The sequence below is a fragment of the Scomber japonicus genome, chromosome 20, assembly GCF_027409825.1.
Source record: "Scomber japonicus isolate fScoJap1 chromosome 20, fScoJap1.pri, whole genome shotgun sequence".
Taxonomy (NCBI): domain Eukaryota; kingdom Metazoa; phylum Chordata; class Actinopteri; order Scombriformes; family Scombridae; genus Scomber; species Scomber japonicus.
Window position 1 is genome coordinate 16001298 of NC_070597.1, and position 26930 is coordinate 16028227.

General features: G+C 41.6%; 1 pseudogene; it reads right to left on the reverse strand.

Annotated features, from left to right (window-relative positions):
- Positions 1 to 649: 649 nt before the first annotated feature.
- On the reverse strand, positions 650 to 24093 carry LOC128381125 (uncharacterized; annotated as a pseudogene).
- Positions 24094 to 26930: the final 2837 nt, after the last annotated feature.

The following is a 26930-nucleotide window of genomic DNA, read 5'->3' on the forward strand; positions in this document are numbered from 1 at the left end:
CAGACTGTGTGTTTAACTTTTGTTTTAAGTGAAAAATAATTCAACATAATACAATCCTCTGTAGTCTGATTTTCATCACATGATGTACTGTAAAACTGCTGAAATACAAGGTGGAACGCTTCAGGGCAAGCATCTTACTTGCTTGAAATAAACATATCATTGATACCACTTTTATTGACAATGTGAGCTGCTTTGTTTTTAAATGCATTTAAAATATGACAACATTGTATTCTGAATGTATGTAAAAAGGCTGGATCTGATGCTTCATGAATGTTTATTCCATATATGATTAAAATGACAGATTTCTGGAGAAGTAACCTCATACAAAGTTCATCATGACATTTTAAGTAGAATGGAGGTATAATTGAGTGGAGAATAAATAAAGGTTGATCTTCATTTAATTATATTCAGTGAAACACTTAGATTCTTTTTTTAGAAGAATGACATTACAGAAAATATCTTCATTGTTATAAAAATATAAACATATTTGGAAGTGCCTTATATTGCAACAGTTTCTAAACACTTTCTGTTTGACCTGAGTTACATTGAGAGCATTTACAGAATATAAATGAGGTTAGGAGAGTGTTTAAAGCTTTTAGTTGCCTTTTAAGTGCAAGAATTAACTACTTCTCGGCCCCTGACAACAGACTTAAAAGCTCGACAACAGGAACATGGAGGTAATGGGGACAAAGAAGGATAGGAACGAGGACAAGGAGAAACCTGCTGCTCCTCCTGTGGCAGCAGGAGATGGCATGTCGCCCACTGTTTCCTTTAAGAATGACCCAAATCTTGAAGTTTTGGCAAAGATCTGAATGTCTGCACGGATAGATTTGCTTCCACCAGTAGTTACAACAGCCACCTGGAACCAAGATGAATCTGACTTGCATAGCAGAGGGCCACCCTGATCTTCCTGTAAATGTAAAAACTGTTTTAAAAAACATGATTCAATGATCATCCATATCTGAAAACACCAACATCTGCTAACTTCTGACAGCTTAGAAACTGGTGAATGAGGGAAATTATTTTACCTGCTGAATTTCCATAGAATACGTGCAAATGTTCTCTGTGTCAGAAACATTCCCACAATTTGTGACTTGAGTTTCAAGGTCCCGAAGATTTGTGCCAGCTCTAACAGTGCCTAAAAAACCCAAACATTTACTTGTGTGAATACAAACAGTCATCAAAGTAGCTCTCAAGGATCTACTGAAATAAAACCTGTCATGCAAACAATCTTAACCTTACCTGTGCTTTTGCTTCCCTTACCCCAGCCTGCCACCCAGCACTGACTTCCAACAGGGAAAGATCTGGCATTGCTAATGTCCACACACACAGGTTGGATATAATCATTGTAGCTGATTGTTTTAGCTAGCTGCAGCAGTGCAATATTGGAGCCGGTCATTTTTGTCACTGTAATTTTCACAACAGTTGAAGACATCTCAAACTCTTCTGAGTCACCCACATGTCGTTGACCCAAAAACACACTCCACTCCCTGACATTTGGATTGGGGCTGTAGGGAACATAAATGGAAACCTTAGAAATAAAACATCCATTTCTTAACATCTTCAATTATTGGAGAATAAAGGCCTATATGCTTACGTAGAGAAACATTGGGCAGAAGTGAGGACAAAGCTGTCAGCAATCAGGGTTCCCCCACAAGTGTAGATCCCATTTTTGTGGAGGCTAACCATCCAGGGCCACGTCCCCTCAGGTACAGCACCATTGTCACCTACCACACGACTGTTCATTGGAGCAACACCGCATACTGACCCTTTATGAGAAAACAGAGTTATAATGGAAGAAATACAAATTTAGAGGAACAAAGTGAGCAGAGAAAATTTAAACTTCAGTGATTTATTTTCAAGCTAATAAAAAGCACTCACTTGTTGGACTGGTTACAATTTGGGCAGGTGTAATCGGTCTCGTCGTTGCTGAAGTTGACTGGACAGGACAGGTGTAGCTGCTGTCAGCATCCAGCCCACTTGAGGTGAACTGGACAAAGCCTGGCTTATCAGATGTGATATGGGAGTTGATCCAGGACGTGTAACTGGACACTCTGGAGTAGACTCCTGGCAGATTGGGCCGAGCACAGCCAAAACCAAAACTAACGATTCCAGACTGGACCCACACAGAGCCCTGCTTGTTCACCATTGGGCCTCCTGAGTCACCCTGAGGAGAAGAACAGGGAACGTCTGAGAATCTCAGAAAATCTTGAAAGCATTTGCTAATCAGCGACAAATCAAAAGAAAACAGCTACCTGACATGAGTCCTTGCCTCCTGCCAGAACACCAGCACAGATCATGTTGTCTGTGACTGTGCCGACTCCATTGAGACAGTTACACTGTCTGTTTCCCAGAACTGGCACCTCCACCTCTTGTAGAGTTTTAGGGAAGGGCAATGACACTGAGGAACCAACCAGAAAAGAAACAAATCAAACATTTTCCTACAAACTTTAGATGACATGAACACTGCACTAAAACAAAACAGCTTGTCAGCAACACAAGCAGACTCACCTCCCTCCTTGACTGCACCCCAGCCAGTGACCCAGCTATCAGTACCGTTGTTGAACACACTGCTGCTGGCTGCCAGACACACAGGTCTGATGTAGTCTGTGAATTTGACTGGTGAGGAGAGTCTGAGCAGAGCGATGTCGTTGTTGTTGGTGTCGCTGTCATAGTTTGGATGCAAAATGATTCTGGCAACAGTTCTGGACACTTCGTTTGGGTTTGTGCCCTGCAGGTTCTGACGACCAAGGGAAACCTGCCATCTATTTGTGTTGGTACTACGGAAAAAATGATAAATTGCCTTGATTTTCAGAAGAATGTAAACCAAACATATTTCCAAAGCATAGACTGAAATACAGAGAAATATATCCCTTATTATATTACAGTTTCTCACCTGGAGAAGCAGTGAGCAGCAGACATCACCCACTCACTGTTGATGAGGGAACCACCACAAACATGGCTGCCAAATCTCTGCAGACTAACCTGCCAGGGCCAACTTCCTGCTGGAGCATCTTCACCTCCAACTATCCGTGTGTTCAGTGGAGTGATGCCACACACTGAAAAAAATGTGCTCTAATAAGTGCTTGTTGAATTGATCTGTCAGACTGCTACACAATATCTACAAAAGGTTTCTAATTGTTTGTAGTGTGGGGCAGCACTCATGACAAACACATATTATTAAGTATTTCATAATCTGAATAATTAAATACCATGATATTTAGCTTACGTTCCTGCATGTAAAGTCTATGGCAAATGATAACAGCAGTATAAAAGCAGACAGCAAACAATAATGTGTGCCACCACATGTAGACATAATCACAGTTACACAGACTGCACCAGTTGTCATTAGGATTGTTTTTTATTTTACTACAGCCAAAACTGTGTACTGTATCATCAGAATAATTTGAAAGATGTTATAATTGCACATTTGATACATAACAGCTTCAATAAAGTATTACTGTTTGAAGCCACTATGTGGGGCTTCTGTCTGTCATTTTATTTTTCATTCTGCCACTTGGGGGCACCAAAAACAGGAAAGCTTAAAGAGTTCACGCCTTTGCTGGAAAAGTTGGCTGACCTTTTATTAATTGTACAAATTAGAAATTAGATTATATTTATCTTCCCAATTCTGTGGTAGTGGGGTTACTTACATTCAGCACTTGACATGCTGGATACTGGATCTGATGTTGTAATATCTGATCCCGCAGTAGCATCAGTAGTAGTAATAGTTATGACAGGAGGTGGCAGACCAGGACAGGTGTAGCTGCTGTCAGCATCCAGCCCACTTGAGGTGAACTGGACAAAGCCTGGCTTATCAGATGTGATATGGGAGTTGATCCAGGACGTGTAACTGGACACTCTGGAGTAGACTCCTGGCAGATTGGGCCGAGCACAGCCAAAACCAAAACTAACGATTCCAGACTGGACCCACACAGAGCCCTGCTTGTTCACCATTGGGCCTCCTGAGTCACCCTGAGGAGAAGAACAGGGAACGTCTGAGAATCTCAGAAAATCTTGAAAGCATTTGCTAATCAGCGACAAATCAAAAGAAAACAGCTACCTGACATGAGTCCTTGCCTCCTGCCAGAACACCAGCACAGATCATGTTGTCTGTGACTGTGCCGACTCCATTGAGACAGTTACACTGTCTGTTTCCCAGAACTGGCACCTCCACCTCTTGTAGAGTTTTAGGGAAGGGCAATGACACTGAGGAACCAACCAGAAAAGAAACAAATCAAACATTTTCCTACAAACTTTAGATGACATGAACACTGCACTAAAACAAAACAGCTTGTCAGCAACACAAGCAGACTCACCTCCCTCCTTGACTGCACCCCAGCCAGTGACCCAGCTATCAGTACCGTTGTTGAACACACTGCTGCTGGCTGCCAGACACACAGGTCTGATGTAGTCTGTGAATTTGACTGGTGAGGAGAGTCTGAGCAGAGCGATGTCGTTGTTGTTGGTGTCGCTGTCATAGTTTGGATGCAAAATGATTCTGGCAACAGTTCTGGACACTTCGTTTGGGTTTGTGCCCTGCAGGTTCTGACGACCAAGGGAAACCTGCCATCTATTTGTGTTGGTACTACGGAAAAAATGATAAATTGCCTTGATTTTCGGAAGAATGTAAACCAAACATATTTCCAAAGCATAGACTGAAATACAGAGAAATATATCCCTTATTATATTACAGTTTCTCACCTGGAGAAGCAGTGAGCAGCAGACATCACCCACTCACTGTTGATGAGGGAACCACCACAAACATGGCTGCCAAATCTCTGCAGACTAACCTGCCAGGGCCAACTTCCTGCTGGAGCATCTTCACCTCCAACTATCCGTGTGTTCAGTGGAGTGATGCCACACACTGAAAAAAATGTGCTCTAATAAGTGCTTGTTGAATTGATCTGTCAGACTGCTACACAATATCTACAAAAGGTTTCTAATTGTTTGTAGTGTGGGGCAGCACTCATGACAAACACATATTATTAAGTATTTCATAATCTGAATAATTAAATACCATGATATTTAGCTTACGTTCCTGCATGTAAAGTCTATGGCAAATGATAACAGCAGTATAAAAACAGACAGCAAACAATAATGTGTGCCACCACATGCAGACATAATCACAGTTACACAGACTGCACCAGTTGTCATTAGGATTGTTTTTTATTTTACTACAGCCAAAACTGTGTACTGTATCATCAGAATAATTTGAAAGATGTTATAATTGCACATTTGATACATATCAGCTTCTATAAAGTATTAGTGTTTGAAGCCACTATGTGGGGCATCTGTCTGTCATTTTATTTTTCATTCTGCCACTTGGGGGCACCAAAAACAGGAAAGCTTAAAGAGTTCACGCCTTTGTTGGAAAAGTTGGCTGACTTTTTATTAATTGTACAAATTAGAAGTTAGATTACATTTATCTTCCCAATTCTGTGGTAGTGGGGTTACTTACATTCAGCACTTGACATGCTGGATACTGGATCTGATGTTGTAATATCTGATCCCGCAGTAGCATCAGTAGTAGTAATAGTTATGACAGGAGGTGGCAGACCAGGACAGGTGTAGCTGCTGTCAGCATCCAGCCCACTTGAGGTGAACTGGACAAAGCCTGGCTTATCAGATGTGATATGGGAGTTGATCCAGGACGTGTAACTGGACACTCTGGAGTAGACTCCTGGCAGATTGGGCCGAGCACAGCCAAAACCAAAACTAACGATTCCAGACTGGACCCACACAGAGCCCTGCTTGTTCACCATTGGGCCTCCTGAGTCACCCTGAGGAGAAGAACAGGGAACGTCTGAGAATCTCAGAAAATCTTGAAAGCATTTGCTAATCAGCGACAAATCAAAAGAAAACAGCTACCTGACATGAGTCCTTGCCTCCTGCCAGAACACCAGCACAGATCATGTTGTCTGTGACTGTGCCGACTCCATTGAGACAGTTACACTGTCTGTTTCCCAGAACTGGCACCTCCACCTCTTGTAGAGTTTTAGGGAAGGGCAATGACACTGAGGAACCAACCAGAAAAGAAACAAATCAAACATTTTCCTACAAACTTTAGATGACATGAACACTGCACTAAAACAAAACAGCTTGTCAGCAACACAAGCAGACTCACCTCCCTCCTTGACTGCACCCCAGCCAGTGACCCAGCTATCAGTACCGTTGTTGAACACACTGCTGCTGGCTGCCAGACACACAGGTCTGATGTAGTCTGTGAATTTGACTGGTGAGGAGAGTCTGAGCAAAGCGATGTCGTTGTTGTTGGTGTTGCTGTCATAGTTTGGATGCAAAATGATTCTGGCAACAGTTCTGGACACTTCGTTTGGGTTTGTGCCCTGCAGGTTCTGACGACCAAGGGAAACCTGCCATCTATTTGTGTTGGTACTACGGAAAAAATGATAAATTGCCTTGATTTTCGGAAGAATGTAAACCAAACATATTTCCAAAGCATAGACTGAAATACAGAGAAATATATATCTTATTATATTACAGTTTCTCACCTGGAGAAACAGTGAGCAGCAGACATCACCCACTCACTGTTGATGAGGGAACCACCACAAACATGGCTGCCAAATCTCTGCAGACTAACCTGCCAGGGCCAACTTCCTGCTGGAGCATCTTCACCTCCAACTATCCGTGTGTTCAGTGGAGTGATGCCACACACTGAAAAAAATGTGCTCTAATAAGTGCTTGTTGAATTGATCTGTCAGACTGCTACACAAGATCTACAAAAGGTTTCTAATTGTTTGTAGTGTGGGGCAGCACTCATGACAAACACATATTATTAAGTATTTCATAATCTGAATAATTAAATACCATGATATTTAGCTTACGTTCCTGCATGTAAAGTCTATGGCAAATGATAACAGCAGTATAAAAACAGACAGCAAACAATAATGTGTGCCACCACATGCAGACATAATCACAGTTACACAGACTGCACCAGTTGTCATTAGGATTGTTTTTTATTTTACTACAGCCAAAACTGTGTACTGTATCATCAGAATAATTTGAAAGATGTTATAATTGCACATTTGATACATATCAGCTTCTATAAAGTATTAGTGTTTGAAGCCACTATGTGGGGCATCTGTCTGTCATTTTATTTTTCATTCTGCCACTTGGGGGCACCAAAAACAGGAAAGCTTAAAGAGTTCACGCCTTTGTTGGAAAAGTTGGCTGACTTTTTATTAATTGTACAAATTAGAAGTTAGACTACATCTATCTTCCCAATTCTGTGGTAGTGGGGTTACTTACATTCAGCACTTGACATGCTGGATACTGGATCTGATGTTGTAATATCTGATCCCGCAGTAGCATCAGTAGTAGTAATAGTTATGACAGGAGGTGGCAGACCAGGACAGGTGTAGCTGCTGTCAGCATCCAGCCCACTTGAGGTGAACTGGACAAAGCCTGGCTTATCAGATGTGATATGGGAGTTGATCCAGGACGTGTAACTGGACACTCTGGAGTAGACTCCTGGCAGATTGGGCCGAGCACAGCCAAAACCAAAACTAACGATTCCAGACTGGACCCACACAGAGCCCTGCTTGTTCACCATTGGGCCTCCTGAGTCACCCTGAGGAGAAGAACAGGGAACGTCTGAGAATCTCAGAAAATCTTGAAAGCATTTGCTAATCAGCGACAAATCAAAAGAAAACAGCTACCTGACATGAGTCCTTGCCTCCTGCCAGAACACCAGCACAGATCATGTTGTCTGTGACTGTGCCGACTCCATTGAGACAGTTACACTGTCTGTTTCCCAGAACTGGCACCTCCACCTCTTGTAGAGTTTTAGGGAAGGGCAATGACACTGAGGAACCAACCAGAAAAGAAACAAATCAAACATTTTCCTACAAACTTTAGATGACATGAACACTGCACTAAAACAAAACAGCTTGTCAGCAACACAAGCAGACTCACCTCCCTCCTTGACTGCACCCCAGCCAGTGACCCAGCTATCAGTACCGTTGTTGAACACACTGCTGCTGGCTGCCAGACACACAGGTCTGATGTAGTCTGTGAATTTGACTGGTGAGGAGAGTCTGAGCAAAGCGATGTCGTTGTTGTTGGTGTCGCTGTCATAGTTTGGATGCAAAATGATTCTGGCAACAGTTCTGGACACTTCGTTTGGGTTTGTGCCCTGCAGGTTCTGACGACCAAGGGAAACCTGCCATCTATTTGTGTTGGTACTACGGAAAAAATGATAAATTGCCTTGATTTTCGGAAGAATGTAAACCAAACATATTTCCAAAGCATAGACTGAAATACAGAGAAATATATCCCTTATTATATTACAGTTTCTCACCTGGAGAAGCAGTGAGCAGCAGACATCACCCACTCACTGTTGATGAGGGAACCACCACAAACATGGCTGCCAAATCTCTGCAGACTAACCTGCCAGGGCCAACTTCCTGCTGGAGCATCTTCACCTCCAACTATCCGTGTGTTCAGTGGAGTGATGCCACACACTGAAAAAAATGTGCTCTAATAAGTGCTTGTTGAATTGATCTGTCAGACTGCTACACAATATCTACAAAAGGTTTCTAATTGTTTGTAGTGTGGGGCAGCACTCATGACAAACACATATTATTAAGTATTTCATAATCTGAATAATTAAATACCATGATATTTAGCTTACGTTCCTGCATGTAAAGTCTATGGCAAATGATAACAGCAGTATAAAAGCAGACAGCAAACAATAATGTGTGCCACCACATGCAGACATAATCACAGTTACACAGACTGCACCAGTTGTCATTAGGATTGTTTTTTATTTTACTACAGCCAAAACTGTGTACTGTATCATCAGAATAATTTGAAAGATGTTATAATTGCACATTTGATACATATCAGCTTCTATAAAGTATTAGTGTTTGAAGCCACTATGTGGGGCATCTGTCTGTCATTTTATTTTTCATTCTGCCACTTGGGGGCACCAAAAACAGGAAAGCTTAAAGAGTTCACGCCTTTGTTGGAAAAGTTGGCTGACTTTTTATTAATTGTACAAATTAGAAGTTAGACTACATCTATCTTCCCAATTCTGTGGTAGTGGGGTTACTTACATTCAGCACTTGACATGCTGGATACTGGATCTGATGTTGTAATATCTGATCCCGCAGTAGCATCAGTAGTAGTAATAGTTATGACAGGAGGTGGCAGACCAGGACAGGTGTAGCTGCTGTCAGCATCCAGCCCACTTGAGGTGAACTGGACAAAGCCTGGCTTATCAGATGTGATATGGGAGTTGATCCAGGACGTGTAACTGGACACTCTGGAGTAGACTCCTGGCAGATTGGGCCGAGCACAGCCAAAACCAAAACTAACGATTCCAGACTGGACCCACACAGAGCCCTGCTTGTTCACCATTGGGCCTCCTGAGTCACCCTGAGGAGAAGAACAGGGAACGTCTGAGAATCTCAGAAAATCTTGAAAGCATTTGCTAATCAGCGACAAATCAAAAGAAAACAGCTACCTGACATGAGTCCTTGCCTCCTGCCAGAACACCAGCACAGATCATGTTGTCTGTGACTGTGCCGACTCCATTGAGACAGTTACACTGTCTGTTTCCCAGAACTGGCACCTCCACCTCTTGTAGAGTTTTAGGGAAGGGCAATGACACTGAGGAACCAACCAGAAAAGAAACAAATCAAACATTTTCCTACAAACTTTAGATGACATGAACACTGCACTAAAACAAAACAGCTTGTCAGCAACACAAGCAGACTCACCTCCCTCCTTGACTGCACCCCAGCCAGTGACCCAGCTATCAGTACCGTTGTTGAACACACTGCTGCTGGCTGCCAGACACACAGGTCTGATGTAGTCTGTGAATTTGACTGGTGAGGAGAGTCTGAGCAAAGCGATGTCGTTATTGTTGGTGTCGCTGTCATAGTTTGGATGCAAAATGATTCTGGCAACAGTTCTGGACACTTCGTTTGGGTTTGTGCCCTGCAGGTTCTGACGACCAAGGGAAACCTGCCATCTATTTGTGTTGGTACTACGGAAAAAATGATAAATTGCCTTGATTTTCGGAAGAATGTAAACCAAACATATTTCCAAAGCATAGACTGAAATACAGAGAAATATATCCCTTATTATATTACAGTTTCTCACCTGGAGAAGCAGTGAGCAGCAGACATCACCCACTCACTGTTGATGAGGGAACCACCACAAACATGGCTGCCAAATCTCTGCAGACTAACCTGCCAGGGCCAACTTCCTGCTGGAGCATCTTCACCTCCAACTATCCGTGTGTTCAGTGGAGTGATGCCACACACTGAAAAAAATGTGCTCTAATAAGTGCTTGTTGAATTGATCTGTCAGACTGCTACACAATATCTACAAAAGGTTTCTAATTGTTTGTAGTGTGGGGCAGCACTCATGACAAACACATATTATTAAGTATTTCATAATCTGAATAATTAAATACCATGATATTTAGCTTACGTTCCTGCATGTAAAGTCTATGGCAAATGATAACAGCAGTATAAAAGCAGACAGCAAACAATAATGTGTGCCACCACATGCAGACATAATCACAGTTACACAGACTGCACCAGTTGTCATTAGGATTGTTTTTTATTTTACTACAGCCAAAACTGTGTACTGTATCATCAGAATAATTTGAAAGATGTTATAATTGCACATTTGATACATATCAGCTTCTATAAAGTATTAGTGTTTGAAGCCACTATGTGGGGCATCTGTCTGTCATTTTATTTTTCATTCTGCCACTTGGGGGCACCAAAAACAGGAAAGCTTAAAGAGTTCACGCCTTTGTTGGAAAAGTTGGCTGACTTTTTATTAATTGTACAAATTAGAAGTTAGACTACATCTATCTTCCCAATTCTGTGGTAGTGGGGTTACTTACATTCAGCACTTGACATGCTGGATACTGGATCTGATGTTGTAATATCTGATCCCGCAGTAGCATCAGTAGTAGTAATAGTTATGACAGGAGGTGGCAGACCAGGACAGGTGTAGCTGCTGTCAGCATCCAGCCCACTTGAGGTGAACTGGACAAAGCCTGGCTTATCAGATGTGATATGGGAGTTGATCCAGGACGTGTAACTGGACACTCTGGAGTAGACTCCTGGCAGATTGGGCCGAGCACAGCCAAAACCAAAACTAACGATTCCAGACTGGACCCACACAGAGCCCTGCTTGTTCACCATTGGGCCTCCTGAGTCACCCTGAGGAGAAGAACAGGGAACGTCTGAGAATCTCAGAAAATCTTGAAAGCATTTGCTAATCAGCGACAAATCAAAAGAAAACAGCTACCTGACATGAGTCCTTGCCTCCTGCCAGAACACCAGCACAGATCATGTTGTCTGTGACTGTGCCGACTCCATTGAGACAGTTACACTGTCTGTTTCCCAGAACTGGCACCTCCACCTCTTGTAGAGTTTTAGGGAAGGGCAATGACACTGAGGAACCAACCAGAAAAGAAACAAATCAAACATTTTCCTACAAACTTTAGATGACATGAACACTGCACTAAAACAAAACAGCTTGTCAGCAACACAAGCAGACTCACCTCCCTCCTTGACTGCACCCCAGCCAGTGACCCAGCTATCAGTACCGTTGTTGAACACACTGCTGCTGGCTGCCAGACACACAGGTCTGATGTAGTCTGTGAATTTGACTGGTGAGGAGAGTCTGAGCAAAGCGATGTCGTTGTTGTTGGTGTCGCTGTCATAGTTTGGATGCAAAATGATTCTGGCAACAGTTCTGGACACTTCGTTTGGGTTTGTGCCCTGCAGGTTCTGACGACCAAGGGAAACCTGCCATCTATTTGTGTTGGTACTACGGAAAAAATGATAAATTGCCTTGATTTTCGGAAGAATGTAAACCAAACATATTTCCAAAGCATAGACTGAAATACAGAGAAATATATCCCTTATTATATTACAGTTTCTCACCTGGAGAAGCAGTGAGCAGCAGACATCACCCACTCACTGTTGATGAGGGAACCACCACAAACATGGCTGCCAAATCTCTGCAGACTAACCTGCCAGGGCCAACTTCCTGCTGGAGCATCTTCACCTCCAACTATCCGTGTGTTCAGTGGAGTGATGCCACACACTGAAAAAAATGTGCTCTAATAAGTGCTTGTTGAATTGATCTGTCAGACTGCTACACAATATCTACAAAAGGTTTCTAATTGTTTGTAGTGTGGGGCAGCACTCATGACAAACACATATTATTAAGTATTTCATAATCTGAATAATTAAATACCATGATATTTAGCTTACGTTCCTGCATGTAAAGTCTATGGCAAATGATAACAGCAGTATAAAAACAGACAGCAAACAATAATGTGTGCCACCACATGCAGACATAATCACAGTTACACAGACTGCACCAGTTGTCATTAGGATTGTTTTTTATTTTACTACAGCCAAAACTGTGTACTGTATCATCAGAATAATTTGAAAGATGTTATAATTGCACATTTGATACATATCAGCTTCTATAAAGTATTAGTGTTTGAAGCCACTATGTGGGGCATCTGTCTGTCATTTTATTTTTCATTCTGCCACTTGAGGGCACCAAAAACAGGAAAGCTTAAAGAGTTCACGCCTTTGTTGGAAAAGTTGGCTGACTTTTTATTAATTGTACAAATTAGAAGTTAGATTACATTTATCTTCCCAATTCTGTGGTAGTGGGGTTACTTACATTCAGCACTTGACATGCTGGATACTGGATCTGATGTTGTAATATCTGATCCCGCAGTAGCATCAGTAGTAGTAATAGTTATGACAGGAGGTGGCAGACCAGGACAGGTGTAGCTGCTGTCAGCATCCAGCCCACTTGAGGTGAACTGGACAAAGCCTGGCTTATCAGATGTGATATGGGAGTTGATCCAGGACGTGTAACTGGACACTCTGGAGTAGACTCCTGGCAGATTGGGCCGAGCACAGCCAAAACCAAAACTAACGATTCCAGACTGGACCCACACAGAGCCCTGCTTGTTCACCATTGGGCCTCCTGAGTCACCCTGAGGAGAAGAACAGGGAACGTCTGAGAATCTCAGAAAATCTCGAAAGCATTTGCTAATCAGCGACAAATCAAAAGAAAACAGCTACCTGACATGAGTCCTTGCCTCCTGCCAGAACACCAGCACAGATCATGTTGTCTGTGACTGTGCCGACTCCATTGAGACAGTTACACTGTCTGTTTCCCAGAACTGGCACCTCCACCTCTTGTAGAGTTTTAGGGAAGGGCAATGACACTGAGGAACCAACCAGAAAAGAAACAAATCAAACATTTTCCTACAAACTTTAGATGACATGAACACTGCACTAAAACAAAACAGCTTGTCAGCAACACAAGCAGACTCACCTCCCTCCTTGACTGCACCCCAGCCAGTGACCCAGCTATCAGTACCGTTGTTGAACACACTGCTGCTGGCTGCCAGACACACAGGTCTGATGTAGTCTGTGAATTTGACTGGTGAGGAGAGTCTGAGCAGAGCGATGTCGTTGTTGTTGGTGTCGCTGTCATAGTTTGGATGCAAAATGATTCTGGCAACAGTTCTGGACACTTCGTTTGGGTTTGTGCCCTGCAGGTTCTGACGACCAAGGGAAACCTGCCATCTATTTGTGTTGGTACTACGGAAAAAATGATAAATTGCCTTGATTTTCGGAAGAATGTAAACCAAACATATTTCCAAAGCATAGACTGAAATACAGAGAAATATATCCCTTATTATATTACAGTTTCTCACCTGGAGAAGCAGTGAGCAGCAGACATCACCCACTCACTGTTGATGAGGGAACCACCACAAACATGGCTGCCAAATCTCTGCAGACTAACCTGCCAGGGCCAACTTCCTGCTGGAGCATCTTCACCTCCAACTATCCGTGTGTTCAGTGGAGTGATGCCACACACTGAAAAAAATGTGCTCTAATAAGTGCTTGTTGAATTGATCTGTCAGACTGCTACACAATATCTACAAAAGGTTTCTAATTGTTTGTAGTGTGGGACAGCACTCATGACAAACACATATTATTAAGTATTTCATTATCTGAATAATTAAATACCATGATATTTAGCTTACGTTCCTGCATGTAAAGTCTATGGCAAATGATAACAGCAGTATAAAAGCAGACAGCAAACAATAATGTGTGCCACCACATGCAGACATAATCACAGTTACACAGACTGCACCAGTTGTCATTAGGATTGTTTTTTATTTTACTACAGCCAAAACTGTGTACTGTATCATCAGAATAATTTGAAAGATGTTATAATTGCACATTTCATACATATCAGCTTCTATAAAGTATTAGTGTTTGAAGCCACTATGTGGGGCATCTGTCTGTCATTTTATTTTTCATTCTGCCACTTGGGGGCACCAAAAACAGGAAAGCTTAAAGAGTTCACGCCTTTGTTGGAAAAGTTGGCTGACTTTTTATTAATTGTACAAATTAGAAGTTAGATTACATTTATCTTCCCAATTCTGTGGTAGTGGGGTTACTTACATTCAGCACTTGACATGCTGGATACTGGATCTGATGTTGTAATATCTGATCCCGCAGTAGCATCAGTAGTAGTAATAGTTATGACAGGAGGTGGCAGACCAGGACAGGTGTAGCTGCTGTCAGCATCCAGCCCACTTGAGGTGAACTGGACAAAGCCTGGCTTATCAGATGTGATATGGGAGTTGATCCAGGACGTGTAACTGGACACTCTGGAGTAGACTCCTGGCAGATTGGGCCGAGCACAGCCAAAACCAAAACTAACGATTCCAGACTGGACCCACACAGAGCCCTGCTTGTTCACCATTGGGCCTCCTGAGTCACCCTGAGGAGAAGAACAGGGAACGTCTGAGAATCTCAGAAAATCTCGAAAGCATTTGCTAATCAGCGACAAATCAAAAGAAAACAGCTACCTGACATGAGTCCTTGCCTCCTGCCAGAACACCAGCACAGATCATGTTGTCTGTGACTGTGCCGACTCCATTGAGACAGTTACACTGTCTGTTTCCCAGAACTGGCACCTCCACCTCTTGTAGAGTTTTAGGGAAAGGCAATGACACTGAGGAACCAACCAGAAAAGAAACAAATCAAACATTTTCCTACAAACTTTAGATGACATGAACACTGCACTAAAACAAAACAGCTTGTCAGCAACACAAGCAGACTCACCTCCCTCCTTGCCTGCACCCCAGCCAGTGACCCAGCTATCAGTACCGTTGTTGAACACACTGCTGCTGGCTGCCAGACACACAGGTCTGATGTAGTCTGTGAATTTGACTGGTGAGGAGAGTCTGAGCAGAGCGATGTCGTTGTTGTTGGTGTCGCTGTCATAGTTTGGATGCAAAATGATTCTGGCAACAGTTCTGGACACTTCGTTTGGGTTTGTGCCCTGCAGGTTCTGACGACCAAGGGAAACCTGCCATCTATTTGTGTTGGTACTACGGAAAAAATGATAAATTGCCTTGATTTTCGGAAGAATGTAAACCAAACATATTTCCGAAGCATAGACTGAAATACAGAGAAATATATCCCTTATTATATTACAGTTTCTCACCTGGAGAAGCAGTGAGCAGCAGACATCACCCACTCACTGTTGATGAGGGAACCACCACAAACATGGCTGCCAAATCTCTGCAGACTAACCTGCCAGGGCCAACTTCCTGCTGGAGCATCTTCACCTCCAACTATCCGTGTGTTCAGTGGAGTGATGCCACACACTGAAAAAAATGTGCTCTAATAAGTGCTTGTTGAATTGATCTGTCAGACTGCTACACAATATCTACAAAAGGTTTCTAATTGTTTGTAGTGTGGGGCAGCACTCATGACAAACACATATTATTAAGTATTTCATAATCTGACTAATTAAATACCATGATATTTAGCTTACGTTCCTGCATGTAAAGTCTATGGCAAATGATAACAGCAGTATAAAAACAGACAGCAAACAATAATGTGTGCCACCACATGCAGACATAATCACAGTTACACAGACTGCACCAGTTGTCATTAGGATTGTTTTTTATTTTACTACAGCCAAAACTGTGTACTGTATCATCAGAATAATTTGAAAGATGTTATAATTGCACATTTCATACATATCAGCTTCTATAAAGTATTAGTGTTTGAAGCCACTATGTGGGGCATCTGTCTGTCATTTTATTTTTCATTCTGCCACTTGGGGGCACCAAAAACAGGAAAGCTTAAAGAGTTCACGCCTTTGTTGGAAAAGTTGGCTGACTTTTTATTAATTGTACAAATTAGAAGTTAGATTACATTTATCTTCCCAATTCTGTGGTAGTGGGGTTACTTACATTCAGCACTTGACATGCTGGATACTGGATCTGATGTTGTAATATCTGATCCCGCAGTAGCATCAGTAGTAGTAATAGTTATGACAGGAGGTGGCAGACCAGGACAGGTGTAGCTGCTGTCAGCATCCAGCCCACTTGAGGTGAACTGGACAAAGCCTGGCTTATCAGATGTGATATGGGAGTTGATCCAGGACGTGTAACTGGACACTCTGGAGTAGACTCCTGGCAGATTGGGCCGAGCACAGCCAAAACCAAAACTAACGATTCCAGACTGGACCCACACAGAGCCCTGCTTGTTCACCATTGGGCCTCCTGAGTCACCCTGAGGAGAAGAACAGGGAACGTCTGAGAATCTCAGAAAATCTCGAAAGCATTTGCTAATCAGCGACAAATCAAAAGAAAACAGCTACCTGACATGAGTCCTTGCCTCCTGCCAGAACACCAGCACAGATCATGTTGTCTGTGACTGTGCCGACTCCATTGAGACAGTTACACTGTCTGTTTCCCAGAACTGGCACCTCCACCTCTTGTAGAGTTTTAGGGAAGGGCAATGACACTGAGGAACCAACCAGAAAAGAAACAAATCAAACATTTTCCTACAAACTTTAGATGACATGAACACTGCACTAAAACAAAACAGCTTGTCAGCAACACAAGCAGACTCACCTCCCTCCTTGACTGCACCCCAGCCAGTGACCCAGCTATCAGTACCGTTGTTGAACACACTGCTGCTGGCTGCCAGACACACAGGTCTGATGTAGTCTGTGAATTTGACTGGTGAGGAGAGTCTGAGCAGAGCGATGTCGTTGTTGTTGGTGTCGCTGTCATAGTTTGGATGCAAAATGATTCTGGCAACAGTTCTGGACACTTCGTTTGGGTTTGTGCCCTGCAGGTTCTGACGACCAAGGGAAACCTGCCATCTATTTGTGTTGGTACTACGGAAAAAATGATAAATTGCCTTGATTTTCGGAAGAATGTAAACCAAACATATTTCCAAAGCATAGACTGAAATACAGAGAAATATATCCCTTATTATATTACAGTTTCTCACCTGGAGAAGCAGTGAGCAGCAGACATCACCCACTCACTGTTGATGAGGGAACCACCACAAACATGGCTGCCAAATCTCTGCAGACTAACCTGCCAGGGCCAACTTCCTGCTGGAGCATCTTCACCTCCAACTATCCGTGTGTTCAGTGGAGTGATGCCACACACTGAAAAAAATGTGCTCTAATAAGTGCTTGTTGAATTGATCTGTCAGACTGCTACACAATATCTACAAAAGGTTTCTAATTGTTTGTAGTGTGGGACAGCACTCATGACAAACACATATTATTAAGTATTTCATTATCTGAATAATTAAATACCATGATATTTAGCTTACGTTCCTGCATGTAAAGTCTATGGCAAATGATAACAGCAGTATAAAAACAGACAGCAAACAATAATGTGTGCCACCACATGCAGACATAATCACAGTTACACAGACTACACCAGTTGTCATTAGGATTGTTTTTCATTTTACTACAGCCAAAACTGTGTACTGTATCATCAGAATAATTTGAAAGATGTTATAATTGCACATTTGATACATATCAGCTTCTATAAAATATTAGTGTTTGAAGCCACTATGTGGGGCATCTGTCTGTCATTTTATTTTTCATTCTGCCACTTGGGGGCACCAAAAACAGGAAAGCTTAAAGAGTTCACGCCTTTGTTGGAAAAGTTGGCTGACTTTTTATTAATTGTACAAATTAGAAGTTAGATTACATTTATCTTCCCAATTCTGTGGTAGTGGGGTTACTTACATTCAGCACTTGACATGCTGGATACTGGATCTGATGTTGTAATATCTGATCCCGCAGTAGCATCAGTAGTAGTAATAGTTATGACAGGAGGTGGCAGACCAGGACAGGTGTAGCTGCTGTCAGCATCCAGCCCACTTGAGGTGAACTGGACAAAGCCTGGCTTATCAGATGTGATATGGGAGTTGATCCAGGACGTGTAACTGGACACTCTGGAGTAGACTCCTGGCAGATTGGGCCGAGCACAGCCAAAACCAAAACTAACGATTCCAGACTGGACCCACACAGAGCCCTGCTTGTTCACCATTGGGCCTCCTGAGTCACCCTGAGGAGAAGAACAGGGAACGTCTGAGAATCTCAGAAAATCTTGAAAGCATTTGCTAATCAGCGACAAATCAAAAGAAAACAGCTACCTGACATGAGTCCTTGCCTCCTGCCAGAACACCAGCACAGATCATGTTGTCTGTGACTGTGCCGACTCCATTGAGACAGTTACACTGTCTGTTTCCCAGAACTGGCACCTCCACCTCTTGTAGAGTTTTAGGGAAGGGCAATGACACTGAGGAACCAACCAGAAAAGAAACAAATCAAACATTTTCCTACAAACTTTAGATGACATGAACACTGCACTAAAACAAAACAGCTTGTCAGCAACACAAGCAGACTCACCTCCCTCCTTGACTGCACCCCAGCCAGTGACCCAGCTATCAGTACCGTTGTTGAACACACTGCTGCTGGCTGCCAGACACACAGGTCTGATGTAGTCTGTGAATTTGACTGGTGAGGAGAGTCTGAGCAGAGCGATGTCGTTGTTGTTGGTGTCGCTGTCATAGTTTGGATGCAAAATGATTCTGGCAACAGTTCTGGACACTTCGTTTGGGTTTGTGCCCTGCAGGTTCTGACGACCAAGGGAAACCTGCCATCTATTTGTGTTGGTACTACGGAAAAAATGATAAATTGCCTTGATTTTCGGAAGAATGTAAACCAAACATATTTCCAAAGCATAGACTGAAATACAGAGAAATATATCCCTTATTATATTACAGTTTCTCACCTGGAGAAGCAGTGAGCAGCAGACATCACCCACTCACTGTTGATGAGGGAACCACCACAAACATGGCTGCCAAATCTCTGCAGACTAACCTGCCAGGGCCAACTTCCTGCTGGAGCATCTTCACCTCCAACTATCCGTGTGTTCAGTGGAGTGATGCCACACACTGAAAAAAATGTGCTCTAATAAGTGCTTGTTGAATTGATCTGTCAGACTGCTACACAATATCTACAAAAGGTTTCTAATTGTTTGTAGTGTGGGACAGCACTCATGACAAACACATATTATTAAGTATTTCATTATCTGAATAATTAAATACCATGATATTTAGCTTACGATCCTGCATGTAAAGTCTATGGCAAATGATAACAGCAGTATAAAAACAGACAGCAAACAATAATGTGTGCCACCACATGCAGACATAATCACAGTTACACAGACTACACCAGTTGTCATTAGGATTGTTTTTCATTTTACTACAGCCAAAACTGTGTACTGTATCATCAGAATAATTTGAAAGATGTTATAATTGCACATTTGATACATATCAGCTTCTATAAAGTATTAGTGTTTGAAGCCACTATGTGGGGCATCTGTCTGTCATTTTATTTTTCATTCTGCCACTTGGGGGCACCAAAAACAGGAAAGCTTAAAGAGTTCACGCCTTTGTTGGAAAAGTTGGCTGACTTTTTATTAATTGTACAAATTAGAAGTTAGATTACATTTATCTTCCCAATTCTGTGGTAGTGGGGTTACTTACATTCAGCACTTGACATGCTGGATACTGGATCTGATGTTGTAATATCTGATCCCGCAGTAGCATCAGTAGTAGTAATAGTTATGACAGGAGGTGGCAGACCAGGACAGGTGTAGCTGCTGTCAGCATCCAGCCCACTTGAGGTGAACTGGACAAAGCCTGGCTTATCAGATGTGATATGGGAGTTGATCCAGGACGTGTAACTGGACACTCTGGAGTAGACTCCTGGCAGATTGGGCCGAGCACAGCCAAAACCAAAACTAACGATTCCAGACTGGACCCACACAGAGCCCTGCTTGTTCACCATTGGGCCTCCTGAGTCACCCTGAGGAGAAGAACAGGGAACGTCTGAGAATCTCAGAAAATCTTGAAAGCATTTGCTAATCAGCGACAAATCAAAAGAAAACAGCTACCTGACATGAGTCCTTGCCTCCTGCCAGAACACCAGCACAGATCATGTTGTCTGTGACTGTGCCGACTCCATTGAGACAGTTACACTGTCTGTTTCCCAGAACTGGCACCTCCACCTCTTGTAGAGTTTTAGGGAAGGGCAATGACACTGAGGAACCAACCAGAAAAGAAACAAATCAAACATTTTCCTACAAACTTTAGATGACATGAACACTGCACTAAAACAAAACAGCTTGTCAGCAACACAAGCAGACTCACCTCCCTCCTTGACTGCACCCCAGCCAGTGACCCAGCTATCAGTACCGTTGTTGAACACACTGCTGCTGGCTGCCAGACACACAGGTCTGATGTAGTCTGTGAATTTGACTGGTGAGGAGAGTCTGAGCAGAGCGATGTCGTTGTTGTTGGTGTCGCTGTCATAGTTTGGATGCAAAATGATTCTGGCAACAGTTCTGGACACTTCGTTTGGGTTTGTGCCCTGCAGGTTCTGACGACCAAGGGAAACCTGCCATCTATTTGTGTTGGTACTACGGAAAAAATGATAAATTGCATTGATTTTCGGAAGAATGTAAACCAAACATATTTCCAAAGCATAGACTGAAATACAGAGAAATATATCCCTTATTATATTACAGTTTCTCACCTGGAGAAGCAGTGAGCAGCAGACATCACCCACTCACTGTTGATGAGGGAACCACCACAAACATGGCTGCCAAATCTCTGCAGACTAACCTGCCAGGGCCAACTTCCTGCTGGAGCATCTTCACCTCCAACTATCCGTGTGTTCAGTGGAGTGATGCCACACACTGAAAAAAATGTGCTCTAATAAGTGCTTGTTGAATTGATCTGTCAGACTGCTACACAATATCTACAAAAGGTTTCTAATTGTTTGTAGTGTGGGGCAGCACTCATGACAACACATATTATTAAGTATTTCATAATCTGACTAATTAAATACCATGATATTTAGCTTACGTTCCTGCATGTAAAGTCTATGGCAAATGATAACAGCAGTATAAAAACAGACAGCAAACAATAATGTGTGCCACCACGTGCAGACATAATCACAGTTACACAGACTGCACCAGTTGTCATTAGGATTGTTTTTTATTTTACTACAGCCAAAACTGTGTACTGTATCATCAGAATAATTTGAAAGATGTTATAATTGCACATTTGATACATATCAGCTTCTATAAAGTATTAGTGTTTGAAGCCACTATGTGGGGCATCTGTCTGTCATTTTATTTTTCATTCTGCCACTTGGGGGCACCAAAAACAGGAAAGCTTAAAGAGTTCACGCCTTTGTTGGAAAAGTTGGCTGACTTTTTATTATTTGTACAAATTAGAAGTTAGATTACATTTATCTTCCCAATTCTGTGGTAGTGGGGTTACTTACATTCAGCACTTGACATGCTGGATACTGGATCTGATGTTGTAATATCTGATCCCGCAGTAGCATCAGTAGTAGTAATAGTTATGACAGGAGGTGGCAGACCAGGACAGGTGTAGCTGCTGTCAGCATCCAGCCCACTTGAGGTGAACTGGACAAAGCCTGGCTTATCAGATGTGATATGGGAGTTGATCCAGGACGTGTAACTGGACACTCTGGAGTAGACTCCTGGCAGATTGGGCCGAGCACAGCCAAAACCAAAACTAACGATTCCAGACTGGACCCACACAGAGCCCTGCTTGTTCACCATTGGGCCTCCTGAGTCACCCTGAGGAGAAGAACAGGGAACGTCTGAGAATCTCAGAAAATCTCGAAAGCATTTGCTAATCAGCGACAAATCAAAAGAAAACAGCTACCTGACATGAGTCCTTGCCTCCTGCCAGAACACCAGCACAGATCATGTTGTCTGTGACTGTGCCGACTCCATTGAGACAGTTACACTGTCTGTTTCCCAGAACTGGCACCTCCACCTCTTGTAGAGTTTTAGGGAAGGGCAATGACACTGAGGAACCAACCAGAAAAGAAACAAATCAAACATTTTCCTACAAACTTTAGATGACATGAACACTGCACTAAAACAAAACAGCTTGTCAGCAACACAAGCAGACTCACCTCCCTCCTTGACTGCACCCCAGCCAGTGACCCAGCTATCAGTACCGTTGTTGAACACACTGCTGCTGGCTGCCAGACACACAGGTCTGATGTAGTCTGTGAATTTGACTGGTGAGGAGAGTCTGAGCAGAGCGATGTCGTTGTTGTTGGTGTCGCTGTCATAGTTTGGATGCAAAATGATTCTGGCAACAGTTCTGGACACTTCGTTTGGGTTTGTGCCCTGCAGGTTCTGACGACCAAGGGAAACCTGCCATCTATTTGTGTTGGTACTACAGAAAAAATGTCAGAATGCATTGATCTTAACAAGAATAGTGGTTAAATATGGCCTGAAATATAGGGAAATAATGATGTACTCGTGTAGTATCTTTGATTGTTTGGATTGGGCCATTAAATTGACCATTCATAGATCTGCTTCAGTGCGTAGACAAATGAATACCGTTGTTGTGATGTGTAAATGAGTATATATTCCAACAACATGAAAGAAAATAACAGTAATAGTATATCTTGTGAATCTAATGTTGTCTGTGAATTTATCTGCTGAGAAGAGTCTGAGCAGACTGATATTGTTTTTATTGGTGTTGTTGTCATATTATTGCCTTGCTGTTTTTGTCAACCTAACTGAATGATCAAACCTGGTTCGTTTGAGATTAAAGTAAAATATGAAATACAAATAGTAAAATGCACAGTGCACTGTTTTTGAAAAAATTTCAAGTATTGCTTTCATAGACAAATATTAGTCAATCTCAATCAATCATGATTGATTGATTTCAGCAATACTGAGATTAGGCCTGTGTCACCCACCTGGAGAAGCAGTGAGCAGCAGACATCACCCACTCACTGTTGATGAGAGAACCACCACAAACATGGCTGCCAAATCTCTGCAGACTAGCCTGCCAGGGCCAACTTCCTGCTGGAGCATCTTCACCTCCAACTATCCGTGTGTTCAATGGAGCAGTGCCACATACTGGAAAAGATATCAATACGGCCAGATGTCAGAATAATAGAAAAAAAAAACATTTTACAAAAATGTCTTTGTCACTGAATGAGCAGATTAAATTGCTATTAAAACCCTTGACAATGCAGATGCAATATCATGTCTGAAGTGAAACTTACCATTGAGCTGAGCATGTGATTCTGGGAAAAATACAACACAAATGAGTCAGTCATATTAATCTGAGTGCACCATTTCTTAAAAAACGCCAAACAAAAACACACTATGTCCAGCTCTGGACATTAACCTTTTTTAAGGTTAACAGTTTTTCTTGGGAATAAATAATAGTAGTAGTAGTAGTAGTAAAATTTGCACGTTAAGCACAAGCTTATTATTATGTTTTATAAAACATCTCAGAATGTATGATAATCATTAATGAGTTAAAGTATACAAACACTAACATCCAAAATTAAAATCCTTGCAACAAAATCACTTCAGTTAATGTGGATTTGTTAATACTATACAGTATATTATTACACTACATCTAACATCCAGACACTGCACTGTACTTATAAGGTTCAGTCAAGCCAAAACTAATAGCCAGGTAAATTGTTTTAAATTTCTAAACTAGTTTACTCTTATATATTAAACTACTTTGAGAGCATCTTCAGCTCAACGAAGAGATCAATCTAATCTAAGTGTGACTTACCTGCAGACAAAAGGCTTGTAAGAACCAATATGCAGATCCATTTCCTCAAGGCCATTTTTGCGACTGCAAAGACCTTGTTTGTCCCTCTTTATATACTTAGTTTGACCTGTCACCTGCCATGAGGTGTGCCCCTCCCATAAAGCACCCTGCATACCAGTCAACCCAATAAACTGAGCCGTTTCCTGGTTCCATTTCTTCCATTTTTAGGGAAAAAATGTGAAATAATCTATTGATTTTTATTTCATACAAAGCTGTAAGAATTAATGGTAAGGTGAGGTTAGCTGCCAACATAAACACAGTTTAATTTAATATTAATTTCCTCCTTTTTTAATGTGATATCTGGAATTGAAACCATTAGAAGTACTCTAGTATTGCATCATTAAAACTATAATGAATTTTACAGTTCCATTTTATTTTTTGAAATATTGAGGCTTTCTTTTACTTCTTCTGCTTTCCTATCAAAGATGTGGTCAAACCAGTTGCACACCTAGTAAGGAAGAATGCCAATACCTGTTGCGTCCCAAGGTTGAGAAACAGTTAGGAGTGGAATATTTTTAGAAGATGTCACAAAAGCATCTATTGTCATTGTTTGTGGAACAATTATGCATTTCAGCACCTTTTGATTTAAAATGGTATCTCAGAAACAAAACGCCTCCTGGATATTATGTCACTGGTTTCTTGCACAGGATGAACTATTCAGGCAGCTAATTATGCCTATTTCTAACTATGAATATAAAAATAAATACAATCCTGTTGTTAATGAGATTAAATGGGATATATCTAGCGTATGATGTCAGTTTATTTTGTCAGTTACGCATGATTGCATCTCGGTGGCTGAGTAATCCAAATATTTCAACTCATAACATGAATCAGTGGCTTTATTTGTCATAATAAAAGATAGAAATTATGACATTGGGGTTTGTCAGGCAGGAAGGGTGGATGAGCTTCAGTTTTGTCACATATTCACAGCTCTACTATCTTTTATTATGGCGCAGATTTGACTGTGGCTCTCAAGATAGGGCAGGTTGTCCACTAATTGAAATTTCAGTGGTTTGATTTCTGGCTTCTCCAGTCAACATGTCAAAGTGTCCTTAAGCAAGATACTGAACCCTGAATTGCTGTCAAACACTGGGCCATCAATGTATTAATGTGTGTGAAAGAGTGAACATGGCTTGTAGTTTAAAAGTGCTTTGATTGGTCAGACTTGAAAGGTGCTATATAAATACAGTCCATGCTTGACTCCGAGAGTGAGGGGATCCGGAGGCTCGGATATGCTGTCAAGTGTATTTTACTGGCATGGTTTGGGTTCACTTGTCCCCTTAGAAGGAAGTGTCACTGCAATCAATACACTGCAAATTTGTTCTGAGTGATCACCTTTTTCCTGTGATGAAACATTTCTACCCTAATGGGAGTGTTCTCCTCCAGGATGACAATGTCCCCATCCAGTATGAAGGGTCACTGAATAGTTGGATTAGTTTGAAAATGATTATTGTCATGTACACTTGGTGGATGGTTACATAGTTTACATTACATAGGAGCATTCTGCTGGTTTTAAGGAATTATTGTGGAAAAAATGTCCGTTATTCATGGGATTTGTTTTCTTCAGGTTTTAAATTTTATGTATTTGTAAACAGAACTGATAGGTGAGCTGTTGTTACTTGATTGGTGGACTGGAGTTGGCCCGCGGGCTGCCACTTGAATAGGCTGGTGCTATGACCTATGTAGACACCTGATCTCAACCCTACTGAACAATGAACAGCACTCTCCACCACCATCTTCAAAACACCAAATGAAGGAATATCTTTTAGAAGCATAGTATTCATCTCTATAGTAGAGTTCAGAGACTTGTTGAATCAATGCCAAGGTACACTGAAGCTGGAGGAAGGACCTTACTAACTTGTCTGTATATCCATTACAGCTCATCACAGGTAATTGCTGTACTTGTCTTTCAGTACATTTCATAAAAATAGATGAACAAAAGTAAAGTATTCAGACAGAGCAATGAATAGCTGTCATTCATAACATGACTCAGGTAACAAAAACAAAATGACACCAGTACCTACGCATTTGTTAACATTATGACTGTAACCTTTACACCTCATCCATCACTCTGTTTATCTTAAAGTACAAATATGTATTTTTGCAGTAAGAAGAAAAACCTTTTCAAAGACAGTTACATAATATTTCAAAACAACACAGCATGGCCCCACTAGAGAAGCTGAAATATAGCCATGGTAGTTGCAATGATTTATTTAAACTTGGACTCCCTTCATAGAATTTGTTGAGAATTTATCTTTCACTTGACATCACTCTAAGATGATTTTTACACATATGAAATGACCAGCTGGATCAGGGTGTGCGATTCATTCTTGACAGATGAAGTGTATATCTTTATTTATTAAACTTTATTAATTAATCTCTTTCAAACACATCACAATGAAAATTTAAATAGGAATAAACAAAGGATTGTGTCTGAAAACAAAATTATTCCAACTTTATAGGCGAGTGTATATTTTTTAATTTGTTTTAATTTTGGCCTTGTTTGGGCTGGTGGGCAGGGTTGGCTTGTTTTTGGTTGTTTATTGTTCTATAATAAATATTACAAATAAAGTGCTTAAAAAACCAATACAGCATGCTGTTCCTTTGGTTAATCATTTTGCACTATTGTGCTTAATGAAACTTGGATCAACTTCTACCCCATTCAGGGGTTCATTATTTACTTGTATTACCTCTTATAGTTTGAAACTTAAGCTCCCAATATCATAACTTACTACAATACATTTAACTTTGATGTAATACACTTCCAATCACAATCACGTCCTCCCATCACAAAAAGTACAGTACAGTACAGTTTAACATTATATTATAGTATTTTTGGTCATGGTTTTAATC